The following is a 14,383-nucleotide window of genomic DNA, read 5'->3' as shown; positions in this document are numbered from 1 at the left end:
TTGATGCTTATCGTCTCTAAATTGACTAGCCCGGATCTACAGGCGTTACAATTATCTCCCCCTTAGGATGATTACGTCCCGGAATCATCAACGAAATAAGGCTTGTATAATGATTCCATACGCTATTTATTCATCCTAGGTAATAATCGTAGCTCCTATGTTTCCTCGAAAGAGCATCTAACTCTAGGGCTTCTTGACTGCAGACGATGCTCAATCTTGCATCTGCTTTTCGTACTATGTTGGACTTTCAACCATAACCTTCAGCTTACAAAATAAGTCCTTATTGTGGACTCCTTCTTCTTCTTAGGATAAGTACTTCCCCTTATCTATTGTAACAGATCGATGGGTCATGTTCTAACGACCTCTCATCGTATGATGCAACGCTTTGACTCAAGTCTCTTAGAGTCAAATTCCAAAATGGAATATACCTTCCTTCATATTCTAATGTGATATGATCACATTTTAGCATGTAACATTTCAATCTTCTGACTTAAGTCAAATGCTACATCGAACTCGGTTCTCGGAACCACGTAACAAACTCATCGTAGTCGGACTCAATTCGATATGACCACTAGGGTCGGAATATCAATCATCTTCTTAGTCATTACCGAAACAATGGTAACGACATACTTGAATAAAAACGGAATCAATTACTAGCTTCTTGGTAACTTTGTGACTTTCCCTTATCCAAGCGTGAGTCCTGTGCTTCCAATAGTATAGATCCCTACTACTATTCACACCTACTCATACTCGTCCCAAGTATTGTCTCGCAGTCCCCAAGTCCTAAAATCACAAAACAATTTAACACATACGAATGTGTCCAATTAATCATAAAATTTTCCTAGACTCTACTAGGACTTCTTCCATGCGTATCTTCAATCATCAATTCTACTTCAACTCGGTTGGTGATGGAAATTCCAGACGATGGGACAACTTCGAGAATTTCACCAATCGTTCCACCATCCTGCCAATCGAAGGTGTACTTCAGACGTACCGTACCCCTTTAAACGTTCCGTTATTTTATCAGACATATTCTAAAGGCAAGATACCACTCTTACGACATCTTCCGATAGGTGTCATTCACTATCATAAGCCTTTCATTTCCTCCATTTACTCAATTCTCTACGAGTCTCCACCATAACGTTTTGTACATCCAAGCAGACGTTCGGTGTACCGGGCGAGAATTTAAGATAAGAAAGCTTTATTTACGATAGACGTATAAATCTCCTTATCACTCCGAAACGTTTACATGCTAGTTCTAATATCGTAGCTGTACGCTTAGAATCCTAAACACATAAGGTTTCCAGATCCGGTCGGCAACAGACCATAGATCCGAACAAACAATATCATATATAGCAAACATATAGCATTTAGCACATAAAAGCATTTTAGGCAACTTTCCTAAAATATACTAGTGCTCGTGTCTAAAATATGGTAGACACTCATCTCACAATCATTGCTTAGGATTCTAAGTTTAAGTCTAGAAATCCTACAAATTCCTAGTTCGCTTAAACTATTGCTCTGATACCAACTGTGACATCCTCATTTTCACGGCCAGAAAAGACCGATTTGTTTATGCTTTGTTTTAAAATCAGAGTAATATTTTAAAGAAAACAGTTGCGGAATTTGTCCCAAAAAAATATGATAACCATTTATCAAAACATTTCTCAGAGAGAATGTAATTTCATTAAATAACAAAATCTCGGGATGTCATGTTCCGATACAGACCAAAAGCATAAACAGAACAACATAGACCTTACACAGTTATTTATAACTACGGGCCTATAATCCAAAATCTCTCGTCAAGTCCACCAACTTATACTCTTGTGCCATTACCTGTAATGCAAAGAAAACTGAGTGGGTCAGGCTTGGGAGCTTGGTGAGCATATAGGGTTTTCAACCCACAATGTTATATCATATATATATATATATATATATATATATATATATATATATATATATATATATATATATATTCAATCATCAAACAATCATTCCAATTACCCATCCCCATTATCTCTATTTATCTCTTAAGTACCTTCCCTAAGGAATTATCCTAAGGGTCATCTCCTACATCGTATTTACCTCTCATCTCCTTACATCACATTTCCTTATATGTTTGTTCCTAAGGACTTTTTCCTAAGGATCATCGCATGAATACGTAGTCACAACATCGCCTGGACTAGTAATTCATAGTAAAGGTTAGGCTATCATCGCATGAATACGCAGTCACAACATCGCCTGGACTCATAATTCATAGTAAGGGTTAGGCTATCATCGCATGAATACACAGTCACACATTGCCTGGACTAGTAATTCATAGTAAGGGTTAGGCTATCATCGCATGAATACGCAGTCACAACATCACTTGGACTCGTAAATCATAACCTATCTATTCTTACCTAATTATCATCACCATTCTATCATCACCTATTTATTATCACATTACTATCATCACCTTCCTCTTATCACATTATTTCATCACATGCCAACAACTTCATCTACCCATGATTTACCCCAACATATTTGTAGATATTAAAATACGTGTACAGTTTAAAATCATTTAATACTTGTACAAAACATTCCTTCAACACCATCTCAAATAGACAAACAATGAATAAACACATAACACGTATTTCATAGCAAATACTTCATATCTAGGTATTAGAAGAAAGTAACTACACACTCACCCAAACATATACTTAATACATTCAAACAATACTTGTATTATACTCGTGTTTATGAAAGGGACTATACACTCACTTGATTAGACGATTCTCGGACAACACTACGGCTCTAAGAGTAGTACTTCTACGGTGAAACTAGAAGATCTTCACACATCGGGCTTCTCGCAGGCAGAGCTTCGGCTCAGAAACTCTTTTCTTCTCGGGATCTTCAGGCTTCGGGACTCGCTTCGGGTCTCGGGATGATACCGGGGTTTCGGGGGGTTAAAATAGGGCTTAGAGAGAGTATCGGGAGTGGGAGAGTAAGAGATGAGCAACCTAAATCGGCTGACCCTTGATTTCTATTTATAGGGTGAATTTTCTGGGTTCACCTCGTGAATTTCTAATATTCACCTCGTGAGCTAGGCTCACCTCGTGAGCTACATATGCTCACCTCGTGAGCTCGATACGTCATTGCGTTCGTCATGGCCACTTGCCCTGGAAGACGCCCATCATCTGTTCACCTCTTGAGCCACTAATGCTCACCTCGTGAGCTAGGCTCACCTCGTGAACTACATATGTTCACCTCGTGAGCTCTGACACAGCCTCGGGGTTCACGCCCCGAACTTCAGAAATTCATAACTTTCGCATACGAGCTCCGTTTTCGACGTTCTTTATATCCACGCGTAGGTGAGATTATGCTCTACAACTCTTGTTAAGACTCTATTGGCTAGTTTTGACTTTATTTTTAATATATTATAAATATATTATTTTTAGTAGGCATGGACAGGAAAACTCCGTTCAAAATTCATAACTCCTTCATCTGAACTCCGTTTTCATCTGTCTTTTTGTCGTTACGCTACTATTAACGAGATATTCGATTCTCGTTTAGGTTGTGTCGGCTAAAACCCGCTCGATCTAATATTCGAATTTCGGGCTGTACACTGCTAAGCCGAAACTTCGAAAAATCATAACTTCCTCGTACGAAGTCAGGTTTGGGCGTTCTTTTTATGCACGCTCTCGGTTTAACGAACTCTACAACATTCGTTTAGATCACTAAGGCTAAATATCGCTCTAACGTAATTTCACTATTTACGTCGCGTTGTGTCGTGCCGGTTCTGTCGCGAAACTTCGACAGGTCATAACTTCTTCGTTATAACTCGTATTTCAGCGTTCTTTATCTGTACGGAATCCTTGTAACATATACTATAACTTAGTTAAGAGTAATCCATCTAAATAATCTTCCATCAAAAAGTCATTTTTGATGCTTATCGTCTCTAAATTGACTAGCCCGGATCTACGGGCGTTACAACATGGGTGTGCGGCCGCACACCCACTCCCTTGGCAGTACACTCACTTCTGGGCAGCACCCTTACCCCCATATAAAGGGTAGCCTCCTTCCTTTCATTCCTTTAGCACCTTGGCAACACACAACTCTATTCTCTCAAGTTTCTCCAACTTTGAACCTTCCAAAGCTTCAAGAACGTGAGTACTTCTTCCTCTAGCTTACAGTCCATGAAAGACCCCTCTATCTAAGCCTTAAGTGTGCCAAAAATGGACATGTTCTTCGTGTTGGAAGTGAGTGCGGCCGCACACCCTCTTAGGGTGGCCGCACACCCTTAAGACACCCTCCAAGGTGAGAGTTTGACTTCCATATTCGAGATAGACATGCCCCTAGCCTTGTTGCACCTTGGAAATGGCATTTTTGGACATTTTGGTGTGGGGTGTACGACCGCACACACCTGTGTACGGCCACACACACCTATACGGCAGCACACTCCAAGTGTGCGGCCGCACACTCAAGTGTGCGACCACACACTCATCATAGGGCCGCAAACCCACTTCTAAGACCCCTATCTTGCACTTCAAGTGAGTATAGACCTAGAACACTTCGTGGATGTGAGTATGGACCTTGAGAACACTTCGAAGGCACCTCATTTCATGAGTATACGGCCGCACACCCATTGGGCCGCACACCCATGGCCGCACACCCACTCAAGGTGGCCATACACCCCCTATACTCAATCCTCCAAGGTCCTATCACTTGGTATGCATAGTTTCAAGTATCTAGAATGAATTCCAATGGTATTTAGTAGTGAGAAACCTTCATTTGACTCCTATGTGTGTGGCATTACATGTATTAGGATCAAGTTGAGTTCGAGGTTTCACTAGGAAATCAACATCTCGTACCGGACTTTCGTGAAAACCACTCGCTCAAGGTGAGTTCATACCCCTACATTTTCCGTATTCTTAACGTTTTCAGGGGGGATACAAGCTAAACATAAATGTTTTCAAAACTCATGCAATTCTCATACTTTAACCCTTTGGTATTGAGTTGAGCATAAGGGACGTTTTCACTAAAATTGCATAGTTTTTCGGACTCGCTATTCACTACGTTATACATGCAAACTATAATCGGTATAGTTTGGGATTTTCTAAACATAACAAGTACAGAAACTTTCACTACTAAACATATGCACTAAGATAGAAACAGTTTACAGTATACATCACTACTTTATCATGGTATTCATACGGTACATATACGGTTTTTTCACTACGGTAGAACGCTACTACACTACATTTAAACTAGATTGTACGATACTGTGAGGCGCTACTTCAATACTGTACCCTTAGGTGTACAGGGATAAATCCTATCATAGTATAACCAGAGTCTCCTGGAGGGAGAGCGTGAGATTTGTGAATAGATCTATTCGGGACTGACAATCCCACACCCGAATTGCTAGCTACAGTTGGGCAGGCATGCCCAGGGTGACAAATGTCATTTAACTCGACGCCTGAAGAACGTTGGAAAGGTCTCTAGTCATATCAAGTATGGTTATACGACTCATATTATGTATAATTCACCCTTAAGTTTACAACCTGTCACTCTTCAACAGTTTTATTTACACTAAATAGAACTAACACACACTACGTATAATGGCTGAAGCCAGGGTTTTCAACCAAAAATCGATATACTTATACTTCATGATTATCCTTAGCTAGTCACATGAAGTAGTATTTTCACATATCACTACAGTTTTCAATAACGAACATTCATGGTTTATACGGAACTGATAATGCTACATTCTCACTAAAGAAAATATCGGATTTTCTTGAAACGATACAAACACTTCTACAAGCTCACAAATAAGTTTTCATTACAAACTATCGCTTATGAACTGACCAGCTTTATGCTGATATTTTCAAACTGCTTGTATTCTCAGGAAATCAGTAGACAAGTACCTGCTGGGTTTTTGAGAAGCTGGAGCGATAAGAGTCTTATGTTTATTTTTATATATATACTCTCTGATGTAATTCAAACAAGTTTTCAAACTGATGTAAACATTTTCCTATATGTATACACTGTGATGGTTGTGTTGCTATTATACATTGGTTGTGATGCTATACATGACGTCCTCCGCCCCGGAACGTTTCCGCCATCGATTTCGGGGTGTGACAGATTGGTATCAGAGCCCTTGTTTATAGCGAACTAGTATACCGAACCTTACGTGGTATACAACTATAAACACTAAGGGGCCTAAGTGCTCTACACTAAAAGTATACTTTCAAAAATATAAGTATTTTTATAAAAAGTATATGAGCATGCATACATAACAGAATTCGTGTCATTAGTAGAACAAAACAAAAAGTATTTGGATGTTGGGGCACTGCGGTTAAACCTGGGCAGTTATGTAATTATGTCTAGGGTCAATATAGCCTGATCAACTATATTCATTCGAGACACGACCAACATGTGCTTGGGAGTGACTGTGGTGTTACAGCAGGCCTAAAACTTACCAAAAACATTCATCATAAAATACTATAGGAGTATTTTGTTAGAGCCAAATTCAGTGAGGAGATTCATTCCTATTGTTGCTACCTCTTCTTTCTTAAGCGATAACTTACTTGCGTTAGTAACTTTTCTTTGCTTATCGCTTGGTAGAACACTTTATTATCAGGATGAGATATGTTTTGTTTCATATATCTTGAGGGCTTACCATCCTCTTCTTCCTAGTTGTTTCTAGAACAAGATGCCTCCTCGACCAAGACCCATCAGAAGAAACGACAACACTCCGCCACCACCACCACCCCCTCAGTTCGACCCCGTCATGTTTCAGGCAGCAGTTACAGCCGCCGTGATTGCAGCAATGGCACAAGTGAATGCTGGTGGGGCTGGAGGTGGAACCGACCCACAAAGACAAGATGGAATTCAGGGACATCAAAAGGAGTGTTCCTACAAGGACTTCATGACTGCAAAACCCAAGTCCTTTGACGGGACTGGAGGTGTCATCGCTCTGACTCGATGGTTCGAGAAGATCGAATCCATCTTCGAAATTTGCGCCTGTTCTGAAACAAACAAGGTGAAGTTCGCCGCCTGCACCTTCACCGACGGAGCCTTGACCTGGTGGAATGGTCGAGTCAAAACCCTAACCCTGCCAGTGGTTAATGTCATGGGTTGGGAAAGACTGAAGGAACTCATGCTTGCAGAATACTGCCCGAGGGGTGAAGTGCAAAAGTTGGAGCACGAACTCTGGAACTTAAAGATGAAGGGTTCCGACATCGCTACCTACACCGCGAGATTCTGCAATCTGGCTCTCCTCTGTCCGAGAATGGTCACCCCGGAAAGCAAGAAAATCAAGAGGTACATTTGGGGATTGACGCAACCAACCAAGGGGAATGTATTGGCTGCTAGACCGGCTACATTTGAGAGCGCCAAGGATCTGGCTCAGACCCTGATCGATCATGGAATCGATCTGGATGCGTCATCAGCGGTCGCCGAGCCGCAAAAGGAGAGTGGTGAGAAGAAGAGGAAATCCTGGAACAAACGCAAGGGTCAGTCTTTGCAGGAGCCCTCCAAGAAACAACAAACAGTGGCAGTTCATGCTGTTACTGCTCCTGCTGCTGCTCCAGCTACTGTTCCAACTACCCAAGCTCCTACCGGTGTTTATGCTGGGAAACTACCTTTGTGCAACAAGTACAGCTTCCATCATCACGGACCCTGCCGTGAGCTGAGTTGCAACAGCTGTGGAAAGAAGGGACACACAGCTCGGTACTGCAAGGTGCCAACCCAACCAGCCAACCAGGTTGCGGGTGCGGGTGCTGGTGCTGGTCAAGCTTGTTATGGATGTGGAGAGGTTGGGCACTTCAGGAGAAACTACCCCAAGGCAACAACTGGTGGCAATACAGGCAGGGTTTTGGCGATGGGCCAGGAGGAAGCGGTCGCTGATCCCACCGTGGTTACGGGCATGTTCCTTCTTGACAACTCTCATGCATGCATTCTTTTCGATTCTGGTGCGGAGAGGAGTTTTGTTAGCCACGCATTCAAACATCTAATCAAATGTAAATCCCAACCTTTAACAGAAACGTTCACCGTCGAGATGGCTAACGGAGGGAAAGAGAGCGCGAACGACATATTCATAGGCTGTACTCTTACCTTAGGCAATCATTCCTTTCCTATCGATCTTATGCCTGTATCTATTAAGAGTTTCGATGTCATTATCGGTATGGATTGGTTGAGCCCCAATCGTGCTGATATCCTTTGTTTCGAAAAAGCCATTCGCCTCAACCTTCCCTCTGGCGAAACCCTCATGGTTTATGGAGATAAACTCAGTTCGAACCTTCGTATCATCTCGTGCATCAAAGCTTAGAAGTACTTGCAGAAGGAATGCCATGCGTTTCTAGCTCATGTTGTTGATGAGACACAAAAGGGTAAAGACCTCAAGAGCATCCCCGAAGTCTGCAACTTTCCTGATGTCTTCCCTGAAGACCTCCCAGGAATTCCTCCCGAGCATCAAGTCGAGTTTCGTATCGACTTGATCCCCGGAGCTACTCCTGTAGCTAAGTCTCCTTACCGTTTAGCGCCAGCAGAGATGCAAGAGTTATCCAGCCAGCTCAATGAGCTGATCAGCAAAGGATTTATAAGGCCGAGTTCCTCACCTTGGGGAGCTCCGATCTTGTTCGTGAAAAAGAAAGATGGATCCTTTCGGATGTGCATTGATTACCGAGAACTGAACAAGCTGACCATCAAGAACCGATATCATTTACCCAGAATCGATGATCTCTTCGATCAACTTCAGGGAGCCAGTTATTTCTTAAAGATAGATCTGAGATCATGGTACCATCAGTTGCGAGTTCACGAGAATGATGTACCCAAGACAGCATTCCGAACTCGCTATGGACACTACGAATTTGTAGTAATGCCCTTTGGTCTGACCAATGCACCGGCAGTATTCATGGACCTGATGAATCGAGTGTGCCGCCCTTTCCTGGACAAGTTCGTGATCGTGTTCATCGACGATATACTCGTTTATTCTCGGAGTGAGGACAATCATAAACAGCACTTGAGACAAGTGCTGGAAACATTAAGGGCGGAGAAGCTATATGCAAAATTTTCAAAGTGTGAGTTCTGGATCAGGAAGGTGAATTTCTTTGGTCACGTGGTTAGCAAGTAAGGTATACACGTGGACCCTTCCAAAATCAAAGCGATAGAGAATTAGTTTGCACCAAAGACACCCACAGAAATCCGGCAATTCCTGGGTCTCGCGGGCTATTATCGCAGGTTCCTCCAAAATTTCTCCAGAATCACTAAGCCTTTAACTACCCTGACGCAAAAGGGGTAACCTTTAGTTGGGGAGTCAAGCAAGACACTGCGTTTCAAACATTGAAGCAGACCCTATGCAGCGCACCTATCTTGTCCCTGCCCGAAGGGACGGAAGACTTCGTGGTCTATTGTGATGCGTCCAATCAGGGCCTAGGCTGTGTGCTCATGCAGCGAGGAAAGGTCATCGCCTATGCCTCGAGGCAGTTGAAAACACACGAAGTCAATTACACAACTCACGATTTAGAATTGGGAGCAGTGGTCTTTGCGTTAAAGATCTGGAAACATTATATCTACGGAACCAAGTGCACTATCTTCACCGACCATAAGAGCTTGCAGCATATCTTTGATCAGAAGGAGTTAAACATGAGACAACGACGATGGGTAGAGGTACTCAGTGACTACAAGTGCGAAATTCGTTACCATCTTGGCAAGGCCAATGTGGTAGCAGATGCCCTCAGCCAAAAGGAGTATTTAGGGCGTAAGGTGAAGGCACTAACAATGACCATCCATTCCCATCTGTCCGCGCAAATCAGAGTGGCTCAGCTGGAAGCCTTAAAACCCGAGAACATGGCAGATGAAGTTTTACGGGGAATGGACAGGAACTTGGAGGTCAAAGGAGACGGAGTGTACTATTTCATGAACCGGATCTGGACCCCAATGTTCGGCGGGTACAGAGAGGTTGTCATGGATGAGGCTCACAAGACAAAATACTTCGTTCACCCAGGTTCAGATAAGATGTATCTGGATCTCAAACAGCTCTATTGGTGGCCAAACATGAAAGCAGAGATTGCAACCTTCGTGGGCAAGTGCTTGACTTGCGCCAAGGTGAAGGTGGAATATCAAAAGCCCTCAGGTTTGCTTCAGCAGCCAGAAATACCTGAGTGGAAGTGGGAAAGGATAACGATGGATTTTATCACTAAGTTACCTAGATCACCGAGTGGGCACGACGCCATCTGGGTAATTTTCGATCGGTTGACGAAGTCCACCCACTTCCTGCCAATCAAAGAAAACTTCAAGATGGAGAGACTCACACGGATCTACATCCAAGAGATAGTTCGCCTTCATGGGGTACCTGTATCCATTATCTCCGACCGAGATAGCAGAAAACTTCAAGATGATGAGACACTTGTGATCCCTCTCGACGAGATCGAATTGGACGAGGGTCTACACTTTGTGGAAGAACCTGTTGAAATCATGGACCGAGAAGTCAAGTGTACGAAGCAGAGCTGCATCCCGATAGTGAAGGTTCGCTGGAATGCCAAGCGAGGTCCTGAATTCACTTGGGAGCGCGAGGATTCAATGAAGCAGAAGTACCCTCACCTCTTTCCAAGTTCATGATTTGTACTCTATTTCTGAATTTCGGGACGAAATTCTCTCTAACGGGGGGATGATGTGACAACCCGGAAACTTAAATCCTGTACACTTAGTCAATTCAATCAATATCTAACTTGTTTTGTCGATTTATGGTGCAATTCAAGGGTTCATTTAAGTGTTCTAAGCTTGCATTTGACCAAGGTTGAGTTTAGGAATGAGTCAAAGTGTAGCATAGTGAGAAAACCGGGCCATACACACCTCTTGGAGGAGTGTACGGCTGTACACATGGGTGTGCGGCCGCACACCCACTCCCTTGGCAGCACACTCACTTCTGGGCAGCACCCTTACCCCTATATAAAGGGTAGCCTCCTTCCTTTCATTCCTTTAGCACCTTGGCAGCACACAACTCTATTCTCTCAAGTTTCTCCAACTTTGAACCTTCCAAAGCTTCAAGAACGTGAGTACTTCTTCCTCTAGCTTACAATCCATGAAAGACCCCTCTATCTAAGCCTTAAGTGCACCAAAAATGGACATGTTCTTCGTGTTGGAAGAGAGTGTGGCCGCACACCCTTAAAACACCCTCCAAAGTGAGAGTTTGACTTCCATATTCGAGATAGACATGCCCCTAGCCTTTTTGCACCTTGGAAATGGCATTTTTGGACATTTTGGTGTGGGGTGTATGACCGCACACACCTGTGTACGGCCGCCACACACCTGTACGGCAGCACACTCAAGTGTGCGACCACACACTCATCATAGGGCCGCAAACCCACTTCTAAGACCCCTATCTTGCACTTCAAGTGAGTATAGACCTAGAACACTTCGTGGATGTGAGTATGGACCTTGAGAACACTACGAAGGCACCTCATTTCCTGAGTGTACGGCCGCACACCCATGGCCGCACACCCACTCAAGGTGGCCATACACCCCCTATACTCAATCCTACAAGGTCCTATCACTTGGTACGCATAGTTTCAAGTATCTAGAATGAATTCCAATGGTATTTAGTAGTGAGAAACCTTCATTTGACTCCTATGTGTGTGGCATTACATGTATTAGGATCAAGTTGAGTTCGAGGTTTCACTAGGCACTCAACATCTCGTACCAGACTTTCGTGAAAACCACTCGCTCAAGGTGAGTTCATACCCCTACATTTTCCGTATTTTTAACGTTTTCAGGGGGGATACAAGCTAAACATAAATGTTTTCAAAACTCATGCAATTCTCATACTTTAACCCTTTGGTATTGAGTTGAGCATAAGGGACGTTTTCACTAAAATTGCATAGTTTTTCGGACTCGCTATTCACTACGTTATACATGCAAACTATAATCGGTATAGTTTGGGATTTTCTAAACATAACAAGTATAGAAACTTTCACTACTAAACATATGCACTAAGATAGAAACAGTTTACAGTATACATCACTACTTTATCATGGTATTCATACGGTACATATACGGTTTTTTTCACTACGGTAGAACGCTACTACACTACATTTAAACTAGATTGTACGATACTGTGAGGCGCTACTTCAATACTGTACCCTTAGGTGTACAGGGATAAATCCTATCATAGTATAACCAGAGTCTCCTGGAGGGAGAGCGTGAGATTTGTGAATAGATCTATTCGGGACTGACAATCCCACACCCGAACTGCTTGCTACAGTTGGGCAGGCATGCCCAGGGTGACAAATGTCATTTAACTCGACGCCTGAAGAATGTTGGAAAGGTCTCTAGTCATATCAAGTATGGTTATACGACTCACATTATGTATAATTCACCCTTAAGTTTACAACCTGTCACTCTTCAACAGTTTTATTTACACTAAATAGAACTAACACACACTACGTATAATGGCTGAAGCCAGGGTTTTCAACCAAAAATCGATTATGCAAGGATTTCATATACAATATACTTATACTTCATGATTAGCCTTAGCTAGTCACATGAAGTAGTATTTTCACATATCACTACAGTTTTCAATAACGAACATTCATGGTTTATACGGAACTGATAATGCTACATTCTCACTAAAGAAAATATCGGATTTTCTTGAAACGATACAAACACTTCTACAACCTCACCAATAAGTTTTCATTACACACTATCGCTTATGAACTCACCAACTTTATGCTGATATTTTCAAACTGCTTGTATTCTCAGGAAATCAGTAGATAGGTACTTGCTGGGTTTTTGAGAAGCTGGAGTAATAAGAGTCTTATGTTTATTTTTATATATATACTCTCTGATGTAATTCAAACAAGTTTTCAAACTAATGTAAACATTTTCCTATATGTATACACTGTGATGGTTGTGTTGCTATGGTTGCTATTATACATTGGTTGTGATGCTATACATGACGTCCTCCGCCCCGGAATGTTTCCGCCATCGGTTTCGGGGTGTGACACTATGGTGACATTCGACATATATTTAAGACACAGTTAGTACTGCCACTAGAGCCACTAGCTCTAACGAAAACATGTAACCACAGTTAGTCACATTTGGATGCATGCTGGGATGAAACTCATGCAAGTCATTTCGATGTTTAGACTTATTGGCTCACTTTGGTGTGTAAACTAACAAGTGAAAGACATATAATGGATTGGGCTTCATATTATTATCAAAGAGAAGTACAAATACAATGAAAGGGAAAGACATGATATATAGACTAGCTAATTAAGTTTTCCTAGCTAAAAGGCCCAATCATAAAACCTAATACAAGATAAAGCCCAAAATCTTATTAGGCTAACATCCCCCCTCAAACTCAGAATGCAACAACAATAAGCATTGAGAGTTTGTCAGACAAAAAATGGAATCGAGGAGCAGTCAACGGCTTCGTAAGAATATCAACAATTTGCAAAGAGGAAGTAACATAAGGAAGGGAGATAGTGCCCTTCTGGAGATGATGTCGTGTGAAATGACAATCATTCTCAATGTGCTTTGTGCTCTCATGAAACACTGAATTCTTGGTAATCATTATCGTACTCTCGTTGTCACAATACAAAGGAGTTGGCTGAGAGATGTGAAAGCCCATATTTGCAAGAAGCCATCTCAACCAAACAATCTCACAAGTGGTGATAACCATGGCTCAATACCCAGATTTTGTAGAAGATCGAGAGACAACATCTTGTTTCTTGCTTTTCCATGATATCAATAAATCTCTAATAAAAATACAATACCTAGTAATGGACTTACGAACATAAATATCATTATCCCGATTTGCATCACTATAGGCACGCAACTCAAGAGAGGATGTAGATGGAAACATAAGAGTGCGGAACTGAGTACCACGTAGATATCTCAAAATACGAAGAACAGCTCCCCAATGAACAGTAGTAGGAGCAGTGACAAACTGTCTAACCACATGAACTGCATGAGCAATATCCGGTCTAGTGACAGTCAGGTAAACCAAACTCCCTACAATGGTACGATAAGGGCATGGATCTGATAAAGGGACACCATTAGTTGGAGAGTACTTTGCATTACTCTCTATAGGCGTATCAACTGTCCGATTATTCGTGAGTCGTGAGCGTTCAAACAAATCTGAAATATACTTCGTTTGAGATAAAAGATAACCCTTTGGAGACTGAGCAACTTCAATCCCCAAGAAATAACGTAGCAAACCCAAGTCTATCATAGCAAAATTGTGATCCAAATCACACTTTAAAGACTCTATACCATCATGATCATCACCAATAATTATCATGCCATTGACATATAAGGAAAGAATAACCCGACCTGCATTCGTACATCGAACAAATAGAGCTGAGTCATGGTTACTTGGTTGAAAACCAAGTGAAGTAAT

Source organism: Lactuca virosa, chromosome 1, assembly GCF_052849685.1.
Source record: "Lactuca virosa cultivar CGN04683 chromosome 1, Lactuca_virosa_CGN04683_v6, whole genome shotgun sequence".
Lineage (NCBI taxonomy): Eukaryota > Viridiplantae > Streptophyta > Magnoliopsida > Asterales > Asteraceae > Lactuca > Lactuca virosa.
This window is presented reverse-complemented; position numbering follows the sequence as displayed.